General features: G+C 31.3%; 1 pseudogene; it reads left to right on the top strand.

Annotated features, from left to right (window-relative positions):
• The first annotated feature begins 6,368 nt into the window (after positions 1 to 6,368).
• Positions 6,369 to 10,903, top strand: LOC123221610 (annotated as a pseudogene).
• Positions 10,904 to 18,264: the final 7,361 nt, after the last annotated feature.

The following is an 18,264-nucleotide window of genomic DNA, read 5'->3' as shown; positions in this document are numbered from 1 at the left end:
ATCTTAAAAAAGGTAGTAGGAATTTGTACGAGATTTGATTATGGAATTGAGGAAGTTGATTAGAGGATTGAGCATCTACTAAACTAAAGTCCTCCCACAATCAGCAAGCCACAAGGAGAAAAGAAGTAGTTTAAGAAGTGTGTCTAAAATTCGGTTGCCATGGGAGAAGGTAATGCAATTAGACTTTCCTCGATTTAATAGTGAACATTTTGATAATTAGATCACAAAAGTAGAATATTATCTCAATGTGGATGGAAGTATTCATGAAAATAAGATTAAAATTGCAACTTTGCATCTAGAGGATTGTGCTATGCAATGGCACCAAAGGTTTACTAAATCTCATACTGATATGGTGATAACCTGGGAGGAATATTTAGTGGCGTTAAGAGCTAGGTTTGGTCATTATGTTTACGATGATCCATTGGTCGACTTATGAAATCTCAAGCAAAGAGTTTCATTATAGCAGTATTTAGATGAGATCGACGAATTGTATAGTAGAGCTAGGATTTTAAAAGATCAAGGACTGAGTTTCTTCCTCTCAGGGTTGGTAGACTCGTTGTAAATGTTTGTACGAATGTTTCATCCTAAACCACTATCCGAGGCCTATACATTAGCCAAACTACAAGAGCTCACAATGGTTGCCATTAAGGAGTAACCAAGGCCTAGTAGTCGCATCCCATACATACCCCTTATACCTAAGCCTTTTTACTATAGGCATAATACTAATCCTAGCTACCATAAACCAACTTCCATTACTGGCTTGTTGCCTACACCTAGTATGCCTAAACCCCAACCACAAGCATTTATTGGTTTTAAGGCATCTTCTAACAAACTGTTTGATAAAAAGAAAGCTAAAAACATTTGTTTTTAGTACGATAAGAAATATACTCCTAGTCATATGTCTGACAAAAGTATGGTTTGAATCTAGCCTATAATAAGGAGCTCATGAACTAATTTGAAAAAGAAAATACTAGTGAAAGTTAGTAGCAAATTGTTAGAACCTTTAAATTTTTGTGATTAAATTTTGTAATGGACCAAAATATTAAATTTAACCTACCAATTTTTACATGTTTGGCGAACAATCTATAAGTTAGCCCAAAAAAAAAAAAAAAAAATCTTTACATCACACAATGGAAAAGTCATTTAAACAGCTTTTAATTATACGTAGGAATTAATAGTTATAGTGTTAGGTGAAGATAAGGCAACGCATACTAATTAATTATGCAACTAAATTTGGTAAAATATTTATGTATTGTCTTGCATATTTTAGCCTTTAGCTCAAATTGTCCCCCCTTAATAAAAATTTATTTTTTCTCTTTTGGTTATTATGTATGCAATGCACTGTCCTCCACTATTATGTCTTGCCCACTTCAATATAAAATGTAGAAAAAGATCTCGGAAATTTATTGCTAATTTTATTGTACACTGAATTTTCTAAGGCAGAAGGCATAATTCCATTAATTTATCCTTTTTTTTGAATGAATATATTATAAATAATTGATCCATTTGATTTAGTTTTTCTTATTGTTGTACCTTTCCACCATAAATTTTAGAAATTTTTATGACATTTGGGGAGTGGTTTTTGACTGTTGTGAAAAACTTTCTAGAATTGTAATGGAAGCCCTAGACAAATATTTGAAGCAATTAAATATGTCTATGTTACCTAAACTTAAGATTGAAATAGTTTTATTATAAAAAGTAAAAAATTCTTAATTTGCATATGAAAAAATTTCACAAATTTTTTAAAATTGTAGAAATATTTGCTTTTTATTCTTTTGCAAAATTTAAGAGAACCCTTTGGCTCTTAGCAAGATGAACAATTGATTTGAATCCTCCTCTTTTTATTTAGTTTGTTTTTTTAACTTTTAAAGATCTCTATATATTATATATACAATATTAATAACACCCACTTTATATTTTTTAATTGATTTATTTTTATTATAAATATCCAAGTCACTCTCTTAGGGTATCCGTATTACCATGCTAGTCGAGTTGTGCATCCTATTGTATATACAAAATCTAATTTTTAATCGTTTTTTAAAAATAACAGAAATAAATATCATAAAATTATCTTATCATTATTTTAAAAAATATCACAAATATTTTTAAAAACTTCAAAATTTGTTAAATATACTCTTACCATGTCATTACTTCTCGAAAAAAATATATCAATTTGTATTTATAATATATCTCGTATCATATATTGTAAGATATTAATAACTATAATACTATTATTTTTATTCTCATTGAAGATGGGAAGGTTTTTTTTTTTTTTTGGGTCAATTTGCTCAAGCAACCAAGTTTTCTTATAACTTTTACCCTACCCATTCTTCTCTAGTTTGGGATGTTTCATTGCATTTTCGGATATTTGAATGGTTCAAAACTTGAGACTTAGAACTTAAGCCAAAAACCAAAAAAAAAAACAAGCTTTCTTATTTCTTATCTTATTATTATTATTTTTTGTTACTGAAAGATTGATTATATTACTCAATTGATGTAAAATTTATAACAAATAATCCTATTATTAACACTTGCATTTAGAAGCTACTCTAATAATTAATACACATGAAAGATAAAAAGATGATATTTTATACATAGAATTTTTTTTTAAAAAAAAGAAAGAATGATATTACAATTATTAACTTTTTTACTAATTTATGTGTATTAATACAATTAGATGATTTAATTATTTATTTTATTTCTAATTCAAATTCATTTAATTATATTAAAACACATCAATTTTTTTGAATAAATTAGTGAGGAAATTTACTGTCATATTATTTATAGGAATAAAAATTCTAATGAAACATTAGTTTAAATTTTTTTATTGAAAACAAAAAGATAAAATAACGTTTTGAAAATGTGTTTGCTCGAAATAAAAGAAAGAATAAGACTATATGTATAAACAATAAATATTAATTTATATACTAATAATAATATATCATTATATAATTTTTTATTTACAAATAGAAACAAATATTGACATAACAACTAACTTATGTTAACATAGCAAAATTTTGTCCAAAACAGGATTTAATTTTATTTGATCTCTTATTTGGAATTGTCGCCTTCATGTTCATAGTATAAAAGTCACGTATTATATTGTTTATCAAAAATTTAATTTTTTGCATAATATATTGTATGTGTAATATATTATATGATACATTTTTTCAAAACAATAAAAAATTTTAATTGTTATATCATCATTTTAAAAAATATCACAAATAATTATAAATTTATGAAATTTGAAAACACTCCTATCATGTTATCATTTCTAAAAAAATGTGTGTTAATTTGTTTAGATAAAACTACTGATACAGATTGATATCATTTTTTACCCATCCTTAAAATATGTATTATTTATCACTTCTGTTGTATTATATCATATAATATGTATTATGTGTCACACAATATTGGTACTCATATATACACTCCCCATTCTCAAGTAGTTGAAATGAATACTCAATGAAACGAACAAAAAGATAGAATTTGAAAAGAAAAAAAGATAGAAGTCTCTCAAATTCTGAAAAATCCTTTTGAAAGTTAGTAACAAATTGTTAATACATCAGGCAATGCCCTTTAAAATTGGAAAGAACCGAAAATTTAAAATTTCACATGTTTGGCCAAGAATCTATAAACCCGAATTAACCCCACAAAATAAAAAACCCTAATCACACAATGGACAGGTCATTTAAACAACTTCTAATTGTATAATAAATTGCATATCTGCCAAAGAGCCAATTGGTTAAGACTTTAGTGTTAGGTGAAGATAAGATAGCATATAGTAATTAATTATACAACTAATATTGGTAGAATATTTCTTTATTGTCTTGTATATTTTTGCCTAAAGCTTAAATTGTCCCTCTCAATTAATATACATACATATATATATATATATATATATATATATATATATATATATATATATATATATATATATATATATATATATATATATATATATATATATATATTTCTCTCTTTTGGTTATAACACTGTCCTCCACTATCATGTCTTGCCCGCTTGGATGCAAGTGTTGAATATAACGTGTAGAGAATGAATGCATATATTATTACTAAAAATATATATATAATTTTATATACTATATAGTTTTCACAATGGTATCCGTACAACATTTAAAATCAATTACAATTTAAAAATAATAATAATAATAATGAATAAACAAGTAATTAAAACCAAACTATATGCCAAACATTTCAATCACATTCTGTCTTTGCTATCTTCTCATCTCAACCACTCCAAAGCATCTTCAATTTTCATATTTAACACGCCATTGACTGTCTCCAAGCACTAGAGATAAATTTGTCCCACACATTTTTCTCAAGAATGTGCTGTTTGATTTGATATGAGCAATTTTATCCTATATTAAAAAATTGACGGCCTAATTTGTTTATCATCCTAATTGGATAAAATCCAAGGGTAGTCAAATCCCACAATTGTAAATTATTGGTTTCGTTATGATTATATAAGCTTTCTTATTTTTAAATTAATAATCTTTAATTTTGTATTTATATTACATACATTACGGATAAATGATTTCATCTTACGAAAAGAGTTATGTTATACATATCTATTTTTGAGTATACAGATGAGTACATACATGATGTATTATTATATAGTTGAGTATTATGTTATTTTTAATTTAAAATTATTTAATTACTTGATAACACGCATCAAATATATATCTATTTATATACTCAAAATAGGTATACATAATTTTATTACTTATGAAAAATCACAAACTTTGAAAAGGATTTTAGATTAATGATTTTGATTTTTGACAAAATCTTTTGGAAATTAATAAATGTAAAAATAAATTTTCATAAGTAATTTTAATTTGATTTTTAAGAGATTAATTATTTTGATAAGGTATACCTTATATTAATGATATCTATATAGAAAAATTCTCAAATGTACTTATAGTCATGATATATTAAATTCACTTTTCCATCTTATGATTTTAATCCTTCTAATATTAATTTTTTTTAAAAATATTATATATTAAAAATGTAATTACATTTTTACTAAAAAAATTAAATAAGATTACATACCAACCCCCCTAACAACTATTGTGGTTGAAGTAATTGAGTCTCATTTTAATTGAAAAGTTGCAATAATATATCTACATATTTGACTTTGAAGCAAAGAGGCTTAGCTGTAGTTGTTGCACTATATATGAAATTATTTAGAAATCCAAACCCCATCCCATGTGCAATATTTTATTAAAAAAAAAATTGAAAAATATTTCTTGTAACTTTCCATCATATTTAAGTGCCCATTTCCCCTTTTCTCTCCTTTTTTTTTTTTCCCAAATTTGAAATTTTTTTTAATCTTGATAAATAATGTAGCTCTTTAATTTATTAAACACTTTCAAGTAAATTTATCATCAACTTTTTTTTCTTTATATATAGTAATTTTATTTCTATCTCTATTTTTTAATAGAATAATACTATACGTACCTATTTTAGGTATACAAATATATATATACTCATATATATTATCATATGATTGAGTGTTGTTTTATTATAAATTCAGAATTATCCCATTATATGATGACATATATAAATATATCTAGAATGAGTACAAAAAATTTTATTGTTTTTAATAATGCATTTGTTCATGTCAACAAGATCAATAATTGTTGTAAAAATTTGAAATTTCAAACTCACTTGAAAATTATTTTTTTGTTTGACTCCTAATTTTGTTTAAATTTTCTCATAGAGCTATGATGATTTATGTACCCCAGAGCAATGGAGCGGTATCTTCATTAGAAAGGACGTTCTTATAAATAAAATTTTGACCTTTTAGAGACAAGTTATGTTTATCTCTTCAACTTGCTGTCCTTGAAATATAAACAAGAACAATTTCTTTTTTTTTTTTTCCGATGAACTCCATTTTGCAGAGCTCGACCATCCCTTTAAAACAAAACTCAACCACTAAGTCGGTAACCTTGGAAAAGGAAACATGAATTATTATTTCTTGCACTCCATTTTTCTTGTGATTTTTTTCTTTTTTTTATTGTAAGTGAAATTGGTCACAAAAGCTGCCATGGCTTTTGATTCATCCACATGCCACTTCAATAATTGAGAAATCACATGCACTGTTCCTACTGGCCTAATCCTGTTTTCAATTAGACATTAATTGTTTTTATAATTTAATTAGCAGGAAGAGCAGTTGGTGATTACTTCTCAGCCACATGGAGGAATCAAACTGATTCAAAATTTTAATTTTAGAGTTAGAGTAAATTAAATATTTAATTTTGAAATGGTCTGGCCGACTGGGGAAGCTGTATTTGCTGCATTAATCCAAAGCAGAAATTAAATAGTCCCTCTTTGACAGCTCCCGCATAACGACTACTACTCTTATTTAATCTCACTCTCTCATGCAGTTCTAACTCATACACAAACCCTTCTCCTCCAACTCCATCCCTAGATAATCCTGAATCCCACCCACATTGGCCGGAACTGGGCTCCTTGCTGGGAAATTGATGGTGATTCCAGGTTTGAAACCGGCCGCCGGTCGGTTTTGGCCACCATTAGTGGTCGCATTGGCCATGGTACTTGTTTCTAGTAATGTAGGTCAAGTGCATGGTGATCCTTATCTTTATAATTCACCTCCTCCACCATCTCCATCTCCTCCTCCACCTTATGAGTATAAGTCTCCACCACCACCATCTCAGTCACCGCCGCCACCACCTTATGAGTATAAATCTCCACCACCGCCGTCTCCTTCGCCACCACCACCTTATGAGTATAAATCTCCACCACCGCCGTCTCCTTCTCCACCGCCACCTTATGAGTATAAATCTCCACCACCACCGTCTCCTTCGCCACCGCCACCTTATGAGTATAAGTCTCCACCTCCTCCATCACCTTCTCCTCCTCCACCTTACTACTACCACTCTCCTCCACCTCCCAAGGAGTTTCCTCCACCACCTTACTATTACAAGTCTCCTCCACCACCATCTCCTTCACCACCTCCACCATACTATTACCACTCCCCTCCACCTCCCAAGAAATCTCCTCCTCCACCTTACTACTATAAATCCCCGCCACCACCTTCACCTTCTCCTCCACCTCCTTACTACTACAAGTCTCCTCCTCCACCATCTCCTTCACCTCCTCCACCATACTACTACAAGTCTCCTCCACCACCGGAAAAATCTCCTCCACCACCATACTACTACAAGTCCCCACCACCACCTTCACCTTCTCCTCCACCTCCATACTACTACAAGTCTCCTCCTCCACCATCTCCTTTACCTCCTCCACATTACTACTACAAGTCTCCTCCACCACCAGAAAAATCTCCTCCACCACCATACTACTACAAGTCCCCACCACCACCTTCACCTTCTCCTCCACCTCCATACTACTACAAGTCTCCCCCACCACCTGAAAAATATCCTCCACCTCCGTACTACTACAAATCTCCCCCACCACCTGAAAAATATCCTCCACCTCCGTACTACTACAAATCTCCACCACCACCCGCTCCACACCATTATCACCATAAATTTATTGTCAAGGTAGTTGGAAAGGTTTACTGCTACAGATGTTATGACTGGAAATACCCAAAGAAGTCGCATGACAAGAAGCATCTCGAAGGTAAATTTTCTTTGCATAATTTCATCATTTAGTAAATTATCCATATAACAAGTTTTTTATTTTTAAAATTTTATTTAATTACGTTTAGTTTCAATGATTTTTGCATAAAGCTGATAAGAAAGTTTCTAAATTTCCCACTTGATAGGCAATGATGACAATGAAATCATATTAATTATCCCATGTTTCTTAAAGTCATATAGTTTATCCAAAATAAATGGCACCGTTGTCTAAAAATACTGTTATAATATATAGTTTTTTATTATTATTATTTATAAATAAAGTACTTTAAATTAATAGTTTCCCAAAGGCAAAGAAAGTTGCTCATTAGTTGTATGCATAACTGAATACGCTGTAAAGTAATTATTAATTGGCAATTTAGCCCTTTGAAAATCAGACCTGTCTCATTGACTCATTATTCCTTCACGATCCCTAAATTTATTTATTAATTAAACAATTAAATAATTTAATTAACCCACTAAGGCAAACGGCAAAAATTTAATTCTTTAATGTTATGACTGGCAACACTTGAGCTTACATTATTCGTGGGGTATTTTAATTCATTTTGTTGTTTCATTTGTAAACAGGAGCTGTTGTTGAGGTGACTTGCAAGGCCGGTAAGAAGAAAATTAGAGCATATGGGAAGACGAAGAGCAACGGGAAATACAGAATCACTGTTAAAGGATTCGATTATGAAAAATATGGAGGAGAGGCTTGCAAAGCTAAGCTCCATGAGGCACCAAAGGATTCTCCATGCGACATTGCCACTGACCTCCATGGGGGTAAAAAGGGCGCTGAGCTTAAAGTGAAGTCCAAAACTAAGCACGAAGTTGTGCTTGAAGCCAAGGCTTATGCCTATGCTCCCAAGACTCCTTACGATGAGTGTGAGAAGCCGAAACCCTCACATAAACCACCTCCTGCTCCCTACTACTACAAGTCTCCTCCACCACCATCACCGGCTTATATATACAAGTCTCCGCCACCTCCAGCATACTATTATAAGTCTCCGCCACCGCCAGTTTATTCCCCACCATATCACCACAAATCTCCACCATACCACTATAAGTCTCCACCACCACCACCAATTTACTCTCCACCATACTATTATAAGTCTCCACCACCGCCAGTAGTTTACTCTCCACCATACCACTATAAGTCTCCACCACCACCACCAGTTTACCCTCCACCATATTACTACAAGTCTCCACCACCACCATCACCAGTTTATTCTCCACCATATTACTACAAGTCTCCACCACCCGTAGTTTATTCTCCACCATACTACCATAAATCTCCACCTTACTACTACAAGTCTCCACCACCTCCAGTATATTCCCCACCTCATCCCTATTATTACAAATCACCTCCACCACCATTGCCATCTCCTCCAACACCCTACTACTATAAATCTCCTCCACCACCGTCACCATCTCCACCACCTCCTTACTACTACAAGTCTCCTCCACCACCTTCGCCATCTCATCCGAAACCTTACCACTACAAATCTCCTCCGCCACCATCACCATCCCCACCACCTCCTTATTACTACAAATCTCCACCACCACCGGTACATTCTCCACCACCTCCATACTACTACAAGTCTCCACCGCCACCATCTCCCTTACCACCTCCACCATATTACTACAAGTCTCCACCACCTTACTATTATAAATCCCCACCACCGCCACTACATTCGCCACCTCCTTCCACCATATTACTACAAGTCTCCACCACCTACTATTATAAATCCCCACCACCGCCCATTCTCCACCACCTCCTTACTATTACAAATCCCCACCACCACCGTCACTATCTCCTCCACCTCCTTATTACTACAAATCGCCACCATCACCATCTCCACCTCCTCCCTACTACTACAAATCTCCACCTCCACCATCTATATCTCCTCCACCACCTCCCTATTACTACAAATCCCCACCACCACCATCAACATATCCTCCACCTCCCTATTACTACAAATCCCCGCCACCACCATCACCATATCCTCCACCTCCCTATTACTACAAATCCCCACCACCACCATCACCATCTCCACCTCCTCCCTACTACTACAAATCCCCACCTCCACCATCGCCATCTCCTCCACCTCCCTATTACTACAAATCCCCACCTCCACCATCTCCATCTCCTCCACCTCCCTATTACTACAAATCCCCCCCACCACCATCACCATCTCCACCACCTCCCTATTACTACAAGTCTCCACCACCACCATCACCATCTCCACCACCTCCCTACTACTACAAGTCTCCACCACCACCATCACCATCTCCACCACCTCCTTACTACTACAAGTCTCCACCACCACCATCGTCATCTCCTCCACCTCCCTACTATTACAAATCCCCACCACCACCAGTACATTCCCCACCACCCCCATACTATTACAAATCCCCACCCCCACCATCACCATCCCCCCCACCTCCCTACTATTACAAATCCCCACCCCCACCATCACCATCTCCTCCACCTCCCTACTATTACGAATCCCCACCACCACCAGTACATTCCCCTCCACCCCCATACTACTACAAATCCCCACCTCCACCATCCCCATCTCCTCCACCACCATACTACTACCAGTCTCCACCACCACCAATAAAATCTCCTCCACCCCCAGTCTACATTTATGCATCTCCACCACCTCCAACTCACTACTAGTCTCTAAATGCTTTGCCACCAACATTCAATATTCATGTAAGAATTTCCTTAATTTCTCTTCAATTTATTATTAATATTTGACATCAAACAGCTAAATAACTTTGAATTAATCTCATTATATTCGTTTCAATTTTTAGGTTTGAGTTTCAACAATGAAATAAAAGAAGGCTCCAGAATGACAAGATATGAACATCAAGCTTCCGATCCAAGTCAACAATCTAATAAGAGTCTAAGAAGTGCATTGGATAGCTTCCATTTTGATCTTACGGACCAGATTGTTTCCAGTTCTCTAGTGGCCATTTTACACATGCTCATATTGTACTGTTCTAGTGAATTGCCTTCAAATGGTATCTTCAAGAAAAACAGGATCAGGAAGTGAGATTGGAGATGTGTATAGGACTTGGAAGTGATTGTTTTAGTTTGGCATTATCAGTTCTTTGTCGAATTATTTAGCTTTTCCCTTCTAATTTATTGTCGTTTTATAAGGTTAAATTTGTCTGAGTATTCTATTTATTTATCGTGCGGATTTGTTTCTCGAGCCTTCTAGTGATTTGTGCACTCAAATTGTCAGTAATAAAGGAAAAATCTCTGTCACACTCTTGATTCTTTTGTCTCATCTTCTTCATTTGGTGCATGCAATGCAATATTATTTCAATTATTTCACTTTATTTTTTTACGTTGGTTTTTCAGTTTATTACTTTTCATTTGTACGAAGCATGCAACTTTCTCCCTTTGATTCTTTCTCTCTCTCCTGCATGCCGATAATTAAAGCCCTAATACTGAAGCATATTCAAGAACTAAAAATTATTGCCAGAAATGAGGACTCATTATTTAAAGCCAACAACATTGCACAAACTAATAACTACAACTTTTTGGCCAACGAATCCTTTGCACTTTATGAGTTTAATTAGGGGTGGATATAAGTCAATTAAATATCAGTTGGCTCAAGTTTAGTTCAAATAAAAAATAATTCAATTCGAATTTAACTTAAATTTGTCAAGTAAAAAATAAGAGTGATTTGAGTTTGACTTGAATAAAAATGATTCGATTTAAATTTAGCTTGAGTTTGACCCAAATTTATTATTTGAATTCGTAGATCGGATTCATAGTTCCAATTTGTGATTGATTGAAAAAATAACGTTGTTTTATTTAATAATAAATAAAATGATATAATTTTAACAATTGTTTAACATAATACTAGTCAAGCTACACGTTAAGTTTGAATATAATTGAACTATTCACTTGACTCCTGAGTTAAACCCTCTGTAACCCAAGTTTTGTTAGCATTCAAAAATAAGCCAAACCTTCTAACTCAAACTCGATTCGAATTTAAGCTAAATAAATTCTTGCCGAGCCAAACCGAATCGAACTGACTTTCAAACTTGATCCAACTCCGTTTGGGCCATCCTTAGATTTAATATACTATGCCGCTACATTAGAGATTATAATGTTTCATTACACGAATTTATACACAGAGTAGGCTACATATTATATCTCTTGACTGATTCCTTTCAAATATACTTGCTACTAAAACATATGAATGCTGATGAAACTTATTACAAAAATTGAGTTATGTATTCATGGGACATTCTTTTTTTTTTTAACTTTTTTTTTTAAAATTTTCTTATAATAAAAGTTAATTATGTAAAACATTTTACAGATGGAGATTAATGTTTGAATGTTGTGCAAATTATAGAGAAAGTTTTAGATTAGATATGTGTCACGCCACTTATTCATAGGTCTGGTAGATATCAAAATAATCATAATAATAAATAAATAAATGTAATTGTACTCGGTAAATTTCTAACAAATGACATGTTATATATAAATTCATCTCCTTTTATGTGGTTTAGAGAATCTGATAAAAATAGTTTCATTAAAATTATGTGTATCTAATTTTTAGTATTAATTGGATATTTAGGTAATATATTATCATATAAATAAATTATTTTAAATTAAAGATAAAATAATATATTATGTCATTATCCAAATAAGTACTTAAAATTAAATGCAAATTCGGCTGATCAAAAAATTTTTATATCCTTAAATTGCCATTATTCGATGGAGCTGCAACTGCTAAAATTAATGGGCACTAACATTAAATCCTATGATTGCATTCAATGCCATAGATGGTTAAAGAGGATACCAAATAATGCAGATATTTAATACATCCATTGATTTGACAAAAATTATTCACAGAAAACATTTATTTCTGTACACTAGTAGTTGCAGTCTCTATCATTTTTCTTTTAAAATATGAAGTCCTAAGCTTCCATGAAGCACGTGAAATTACAGCTAGGAAGTCTTTATCATCATCAGCTGCTACTTGTCACAAGCTGCCAAGTCAAAAGTTCATTACTAAATAAAAAAAACTTCATGGTTTTTATTATTATTATTATTATTTTGGTTGCTGTCTGTTTTATTCTCCTAAGTCTCTTTCTAAGTCTTATTTTGCTTTTTGACACTGAGGTGGAATACTTTTCTTCTCATTTATCCCAAAGCTTTCGTTTTCTTCACTTTGTGTAGAAGAAGTGCTTGCTATCGACTTTTGCTTATATGGGGCGGTAAATATCAATTCAAGTATCAATAATGATTCTCAATTGTATCAAAATTCTAAGCAAAATTCTAAACACTCGGATATTTTTGTCAACAAATCTTGGAATCTGGTGCAAGAAAAAAAGAAGAGGAAAATTTAGGATAAATCTTTCTATCAACTTTTCCCAATTTTATCATAGGAATTTTTACTATATACCTTCCAATTTAAATCAATTTAAGACAATACTATTTCCTTATTAGATATTATTTTATCATTAATTACCAATCACATGATAACATATTTTTATTTGTACATAAATTTATACACATTATTTATTTATATAATTTTATTGTATATATAAATACATAAGCTAGAGTTTTTGAAACTATAAAAAAATTATTTTATATTAATATCAAAGGGTTATTATTATTTGTAGGACATTTATTTAAAAAATATTATACAAATGAAATTTGTATAAATTAACAGATATATTATTATCACTCGATTGACATTTTTTATAATATATTCTAAAAAAAGATTTGTAGATCTACTTATATAAATAAGACCAAATGACTTATTCTTGCCCAAGGTTTGGTGCAAATACAAACTTCTACCTACAGGATTTCAAAACCCAAACATTTATCTATTGTCCAACTTTTATTAGAAATTTTTTTTTGGATTATGGGTAAATTTATTATTTAACCACTAAACTCTAAAAGTTTATATCATTTTCTCATATTGTCTTGAAAAACTAACAAATTTTTCTCAGGATTAAATTTTGAAAAGTTATTATTTTTCCCCTAGGGTTTGGAAAACTAATCCAGTGAAATTATAACAAACAACATTTCTCTCCTAACAATGTCTCCTTCTCTTTGACGTTTCTTTCCCGATGACATTGTCCAGACAAAACCTTCGTTTGGACGACAAAAGGGTCATCCAAAAGAATCATCTTCTTCTAGAGGAAGACAAAGACAATCTCTTCGAGAGCGAAATGTCGTTGGCCAAATTAGTTTTCCAAACCCTAAAGATAAAATGGTAACTTTGCAAAACTTAATCATGAGAGAAATTGTTAGTTTTTCAAATCAAGAGAGAAAAATAATATAAACTTTTAGAGTTTTAGAGTTTAGTGGTTGAATGACGATTTTACCCTTAACTCTAATAGAAAATTATAATAAAAGTTGGATGACGGGTGGATCTTTGAGTTTTTGAAATCTCGCAGGTGGAAGTTTGTATTTGTGTCAAACCTTGGGTGGGAATAAGTCTTTTAGCCTATAAATAAACAAGTGTTTATTGATTGATAAAGGTTTCATAAGTTGATGACTTGATAACGCCAAATATATTTCCTATAATTAGTTTGGCAAATAGAAGATAATACAAGTGTTACTCCATATCAAATAAATATGTAATTTCTTATGCCTTTGGCTACTATAGTTGATCGGGTATGAGATGTGCAAATCTCGGTTCGAAATTCTTTTTCAGGCTTGAGCTGTGGATACGCATATAGTTTCATTTAATTTTAGTTTGCAAAAATCTAACTTGCACGCTTTGACACCTTGAAAATTTTCCCGTGTCATGATTTACCTTTTTATAGTTTTTGTATACCAATAAAACCATATGTATATATTTTTATTATATAATTAAGTACACAGATTATGTGTCATTATATGATTAGATGAGTTTAAATTAATAATAAAATAACATCTAATCACATTATGATATATCATCTATGTATTAAATTATGTATTCAAAAGTATATATAACTTAATAATGCTCTTTGTATACTATTGATTGATATTGTATCATTTTGACCATATACATTGGTTTAAATTGTACCAGTTTGAACCAATTACATATTTGTATGCCTTTACACACTGACTAGGGAAGCAAACAAATCAAACTAAGTTGTGTAGTGCTTGATTCGAACTCGATTTGATAACTTTAAGGAGCTCAAGCTTGCTAAGCTGATAAAATATTTGCTCAAGCTTAGGACATGAACGAATGACTTGAGCTTGGCTTTAAACCTTTTTATTTTAAAGAATTATATTTGAACTTTAAAATATGTATTTTTACCAATTACTTCATATATAAAATTAGAGGATAAGATTTTAGGAGTATAAATACAATATTTGAAATTATTAGAAGTTTATTAATATTTTACTCGAATCAAACTATGAGCTTCCATGTTCAATCACCAAGTTAGTCAACATAAAGCTCGAGCTCAGCTCAAAAATTGAACTGAAGTTAAGTCAAACCGAGCCGCAAACTACTTGTAAATGGTTCAATTCATTTACATGCCTAACTCTGCCCCCATTTGTAGGAACATTTGAGTTTTAAAAGTTGGTTTTGTTTTGGTGGTTGTGATTAATAATCATTTCTTTTATAGTTATTAGTATCTTATGATAAACAATATGTATTGTATAATACGATATGATACAAGTGAAAAAAATATGCATTTTAAGATGTATCTAAAATTATACGATGAGATGAATATATTGTATGATATATATTACCAATACAGATTGATATACTTTTTTTTGGAGAAGTGATGATGTGATAGGGGTGAATTGGAAAAATTTTAGAATTTCAAAGGGTGTTGTGAAATTTTCAAAATGATGATAGCGCAATCAAATTCCTTATAGTATGTTTAAAAAAAATATACCCTACGATACGATATAATATATAATACAAAATACATAAAATTAGATTTTAGATATACGACACCACACAAGATTTGACTATCTTGATCTGTAAGAAATTTTTTGATATAAGCTAATATTAATTATGTTTTATGGTTTAATAAAATCAGATAATTAAATAGTTCAATATCAGTTTATAGGTGAATTTAAGTAATCAATAAATATAAGTCTCATATACTAAAAAGTTATGATATAGTGGCCAACATAAGTACGAGTTTTGAGGTTTATTAGACTTTGATTGGGGGGGGGGGGGGGGGGGGGGGGAGAGCAAGGTCAATTAACATACTATATATTAGTTAGTTCTCTGTTCTAAAATCTAATGTAGTATAATTTGCTTCATTGGAAAGTTATCATTCATAAAGATTTCTAGAATAGAAGATCAAGTCATATCGAAAGGTAATCTCGATGGTTTTATAGATTCAAATTGCATGGTGATCTTGGTATTCCTATAATCCTAAATTTAATTCAGTATTTTATAATTTGTTTATAGATCTTAAAATTATAGTTGATTGATTTATTTTATTGAGTTTATACTAAATGAATCTTATGTGATCTCCTTTCCTCTCAAAGAAATGAGGAGACTCTACAGCTTCATCTTCCATGTAAGTCATCAACTTTTTTTGATGTTAGAATTCATTAAACGTAAAAGCTAATATTATTACACTATTTTCATGGGATTTTTTCAGGTCGCCAAAGGTTTCATCTTCATCGGAGTTGCACCTCAATGTACATGGTGTACCTTTGAGTGAGACATTTAAATTCTCTCATTTTCTTTTCTTTCTAATTACATATAAACAATTTAATTGAATTTTTTAAAATCATGTGATCCTTTTAAATATTAATTTCTAGGAACTTCTGGCTACAAAATCTGCCAAGTAGTGGTTGCTACATCCCATGAAACATTTCAATTGATTTAGTGACTTAAGAGCTTGTTGCAAGATTTGGGTAGTTAGGTTTCGACCTTGAACGACAAGCTTGAGCTTGAATAAAATTTCGGACAGAATTTTTGCCCAAGCCTAGTTCTCATTTGAAATTTGTTTAATTCAAATAATCTTTTTAGGTTGAACTAGGGCTAGATATGAATCAAGCTGAGTTTAAACACCCCTTACATTAAGTTCGGTTCAAATGAAAAATGGTCTAATTGAGTTTGGTTCAAGTTTGTTGAGCTAAATTTAAGGATGGTTTGAATTTAACTCAAATAAAAATGATTCATTTCAATTCAATTTAAATTCATAACTCGAATTGACGATTCAAATTTGTGGCTCAATTTAGTTTGAATTCATGGTTTAAATTGATGATTCAGAATTGTGACTCAAATTCGTGAGTCATTAACAAAACGATATCATTTATCCAAATAATTGTCAAAACCACCAATTTGGCCATGAATTCGAACCGAACCAAGCCTCGTATTCGAAACACAAATTCAAGCTAAACCAAATTATACATTTAAATATCATATTCGAGCTATAAATTTGAGTCAAACATTTCTTAACTGAAGTTTCGCTTGGTTTAAAAAATGAGTTTAATCTTGCAACTCAAATGCAAGCTAAAATGAATCAAGCTAGCTGACTTGGCTCAGATCTAGACCTAGGCTGAACTTTCAATTCAATTTTTGGCTTTATTTGACTCATTGACTTACGTTGTTTATTTGCAAGCCATTCTTCCTAAAATTAGGTCATATTTAGCATGTTATAGTATACTGCATACAACATTTTGTGTATAAATGATTAAATTATACAGTGCATATATTTTGTAATTACATTATAATTATGATTTTTTAAATTGTAGACTAATTAAAAAATATTTAACCTAACGTAATTATAAGTAAACATTACAAAAATATTATTATTTGTGACAATTTTTGTACTGACAATTTGAATGTCCACATGTTCATTCTAAGATATAACAAAGGCATGACCCAATTCATATTTGGGTAGCTCTGGGCAATATTGGGGCCAAACCCAACCCGTACAAAAAGCTCATGGACTCGATCCAAATGCAGGTTTTATTATATAAGCCTACGAATTCACATAGAATAAAGAAATCATTTTTCGGTCCCAAGAAAATTTACTTGTTGCTCTTGAAGTGGATATGAATCGAATCAAGTATAAATATCCTCTATTTTGAGTTTGGTTTGAATAAAAAAATGATTTTATTTAAGTTTAGTTTGAGTTTGTCGAATTAAAATAATGGATAGTTCAAGTTTGACTCAAATTAAAAATAATTCGTTTCGTTTGACTCAAGTTCGAAGCTCAAATCCGTAGCTTAAAATTTTTAGCTTTAATTTATGATTTGAGTTCATGATTCATTAATAAAACGATATTGTTTAAGTTCATCCAATAATATATAAAATAATACCAGTTTGACAATAGTTTAACACAACATGAATTGAACTTTAAGTCAAGTTCAAACCAAATCGAACTATCTCTTGGCTCCCGAATCAAACTAAGTAAAATATTTCTTTAGCTTAAATTCAATTTAATTTAAAAAATAAATTGACTCTCTCAATTTGAGTTTAATTTAAATTCAAAATGAGTTAAAACAATTTTCAAGACCGGGCACACTTGGTTCAAATCCGACCTTAATTGCTGCCCCTATTGAAAAGACAGATATGTAATATAAACGGTACTTTGCAAAGGAGCAGACATATTTAGATTTATTTTATAGTGAAAATGGCTATCATTTTAGCCTTTCGGTTATTAAAATCTCCCATACCTAATCTTGT

Source organism: Mangifera indica, chromosome 7 (assembly GCF_011075055.1).
Source record: "Mangifera indica cultivar Alphonso chromosome 7, CATAS_Mindica_2.1, whole genome shotgun sequence".
NCBI classification, from domain to species: domain Eukaryota; kingdom Viridiplantae; phylum Streptophyta; class Magnoliopsida; order Sapindales; family Anacardiaceae; genus Mangifera; species Mangifera indica.
Note: the sequence above shows the minus strand (reverse complement) of the source record. Positions and strands in the feature narration are given on the sequence as shown.